This window comes from Atta colombica, unplaced genomic scaffold, assembly GCF_001594045.1.
Source record: "Atta colombica isolate Treedump-2 unplaced genomic scaffold, Acol1.0 scaffold197, whole genome shotgun sequence".
NCBI lineage: Eukaryota > Metazoa > Arthropoda > Insecta > Hymenoptera > Formicidae > Atta > Atta colombica.
The window spans coordinates 123,099-127,056 of record NW_017259290.1 but is presented as its reverse complement, the minus strand read 5'-3'; positions in this window follow the sequence as shown (position 1 = coordinate 127,056).

The following is a 3,958-nucleotide window of genomic DNA, read 5'->3' as shown; positions in this document are numbered from 1 at the left end:
TCCATTTTTAACAGAAATAACAAATATGGATGGAATTTCAAGGACCTCAATGTGTACATCTAGAGTGCAAAAACAAGTACAGCTAGGATTAAGAATTATATACATTCATATATATTATACATTGATGTAAAAGATTTATCAAATAAATTGCTTTGATAGCAAATGTTTTGCTAAATTTTTTAATGCCACATGAAAGTATTAACTTTTAGTTTTAAATTTTGTGTTGTTTTGATATAATTTATCATTTTTAAGATTTAGCATTTTGAAAATAGCTAAATAGCTTAAATTTAGGTAAAATAAACTTCCGTTTTAAAATTGATTTAGCTAAAATACTGATTAGCACTATTCAATCTTGATTTTTATATTCTATTAACATATTTTACGAACAATTTTACATTAATAATTGTTTTAAAATAATAAATATATAGAATTTCAATTTATATATCTACAAGATGTATAAACTGATGGTAATATAATGATAAACAATCAAAAAGACATGATTTTACATAAAAAATTTTATTTATGTAAAAAATTTATATAAAATAATATTATTTTACCTGAGGCTTTGTTTTAGACAAAACCAATTTTTAATAATTACGTGGTAATGATAAATTAATTGATAAATTAAACATGAGAACACAGTATATAATTAGAAAAAGACAGTTAATCGTGAAACACAGATCTAAACCGAAGCTGGAGTAATAAAAATAAAATAAAATATGATAAGTTGGACATCTAATAGTGATACAACATATATTTCTATATGTTAATGTATGTTTTAATCGTTTATTTCATAAACGTTATAACGCATATGTGTCTGCAGTATTGAGCGGGATTGTATATTGTTGGATAGAAACACACAGCCATTACGATGTAGCTATGTAACTGTTTCAGCAATGTTTCATATTAAGATAATATTTCATATTAAGATAATATCAACCTTATGACTACAGTGGGTTATGTATTCTAATCCATCTTTTTTTTAGAGAATGTGAAGCTATCATACTTTGTATTAATCATTTGTAGGTTAGAATGGTTCAATTCGATGTCGAAACTTACGGTCTGTGAAACGAAGTATGTTCAATTGAATTATTAAATGATTTTTTTATGTTAAATTTATTGTATACGCTCCGTTTATCATGTCGACTTCCAACAGCTCTCGTTTTAGCATTTTTTTTGTTCAAATAGTATTATAGATATAATGGGAAAATTTATTTTATTTAATAAAAATGTTAATTTATTATCCTAAAAAAATTTAGAGATTTTTATTTTACAATTAAAAAATGAACAAGATAAATGTAAGACATAAGATATTTATAAATTTTTTGAAAATAAAAAAAATTCATGTAGCTTGGATGCACAGATGTTCCAACATTCTGTATCAGTAATAATATTTTTTTTTCGTTAAATTTATTAAAAGCGGACGTAAATAATATGCTAATATATGATTAAATTATAAAATTATTAAGATAAAAGTCAGTTCTGTCAGAAAAATCGTCGAAAAAAGATAAGAAATTTTTCGACAGCATGTATCGTTCGATTCGATTATATTTTCCTTATCTTATCATATATTGTAAAGATGACAAATAATTTTTTATTTCTAAGAGTTGTATAAATAACATATATGTATACTATTAATTTTAACATATTAAGGTTCGGTTGCACTACTAACGTTACTTTAATTTTAAGTGAGGTTTAAAACTCTCTTTGTCCCTGTCTCTTTTTAAAATGAAATAGAGAGAATTTTAAGTTTCGCTTAAATTCAAAGTAACGTTGATGCAATCGGGCCTAAGTGTTTTGAATCATCATGTGTATAGGTGTTATTATTACATCTATATCTGAGACTATTTTGCGGCTATGATTATAATTACAGATTGTATAATGAGATTCCTTCAAAATATTTCTCGTTAAAAAAGAAAAATATAAATAACAAGCAGTTGTTGTATTCGCATTTACGATATACCGTTTACCTTACCAATATAATTCAGGTAAGTTATTTTATTGTTGCAATCCAAAGAGCCACAGACCTAATTATTAAAACACGTAGAAAATCTTCAAAAATGTGCAACTTAGCGCTGCTCATTGCATTTATTAATTGAAAGTGTAATTCGTTGCGAAAACATTAACTATGTCATTTAGACAACATTATTATTTCTAGGCTACGATAAAAATGAGGTATTCTTTGTTCACTCTAATAATTCTATATATCGACAGCATTTGTGAGTTTAGAAGTAAACGTTGTATATGAAATGGAAAATGAAAATATCTTGACTTTGATTGGAACAATTAAGAGCAGAAGGAGAATGCCATAAAATGGGGTCTTATGATTCTTACAAGAATGTCGTCGTAGATGCAAAAAAAAACAGAAAGTAGTTAATGGCAGAATATTCGAAAAAGTTGTAATGATTTTGTACAGAAAATATAAATACATTTCTTAAAACACAGAGCTTAAGCTACGGATTTAACTAATATGTGTTTAACTAATATATAACTATAGTATACAGAATGTAACTAAAATAATGCTAATCACTAATCAAACCTATAGTCTTATTCCTAATTAAAAAAATGAGACGAAAAGTCCTCTATCATTTTGCAATATTTTTTTTTAGTTATCCAATGAGCAAAATCAATGTTTAAAATCGACGTATAAGACAGCTTTAAGATATCTTTAAGAATTCTATAAAAAAAATCTCCAAAATATTTTATAAAGAACGAGAAAAGATATCTTAAAATTTTCTTATACATCGACTTTATCCGTTTATTCGGCAATATTTGGAAATTAATATCTCATTAACTATTGCGAAAATTGCAAGGATAGATTTTTCGACTTAGAACTTAGACTTCCGACTTAGACTTTTTTTATTAGAAACAGCATTGTACGATTAGTGGGCATCATTTCGGTACGCTCTGTTTACATATGTATCTTATTACATATATATATACAATTTTGATTTTGTTAGTGCTATGTTGTTATAGTGCAATATTTTCATTACTGTCATAAAATTCGCAAAATATACTTATATCTTTTAGTAGAGCACATATAAATTAACAAAATTCTTATAAATGATAAAGTATTTGTTTCTACGCCAAGATATTTTAATCCTCGTTCACCTGCAACTTTTTTGGTGACAATAACTTGGTAACAATAATACAACAGCATCAGGAGATCTATGTTCATATCCAGATTGGAGTTGGCATAATAACAGTTGTATATGCGATGATATTGTAAATGTTTTCCGAGTGCATTGTAAGTGTACTGACATCTTTTCTTAAGATTATTACATTTTGTATTTACATATAATGATATATTTACGTGATCAATGGTTTATTATGTATTAATTATATAATATCTACGTACATGCAAAATAATCAACTTGATGATTTAACATGAAATGGAATTTATTTACACTTCAGATTCACTGTAATTATATCTTCGTTTTATTATTATATTGTTGTAGGAAAGAAAATATATAAAGTAAAAACAGAGATGTTATTAGAATGTCCAAATGAAGAAAAGGCTAATAAAGAATATAGAATTTATAATTAAATTGCCAATTTATGATTAAATTAGCAAGTTATTTTATTGCGATTCTTATGAAATGGCTATTTTAGAAACAAAAGTTTCTAATAAGAAATCTAAAAATACGATATCCGAACGCAATTATTCTTTACATATTTATTGATAATCAATTATTTCAAATTCTATTAATTATTACATTTAATAGTCATTGATATGATACTACCGCTCTAAATTTATCGCTATTCGCGATAAAAAAAATTTTAAGTGAGACAGAAACTTCATATTATTGGAATAAATTAACGATCGTATCAACTAGATTTCAACGTTTCCTAGCTAGAAAAGTAAGCCTAGAATAAAGTAAACTTCCGCTATTTTGAAATGGATTTAACAGAAATACTGAAAAAAATAGATTTGAATCCTTCAGAGACCACTAAGTTT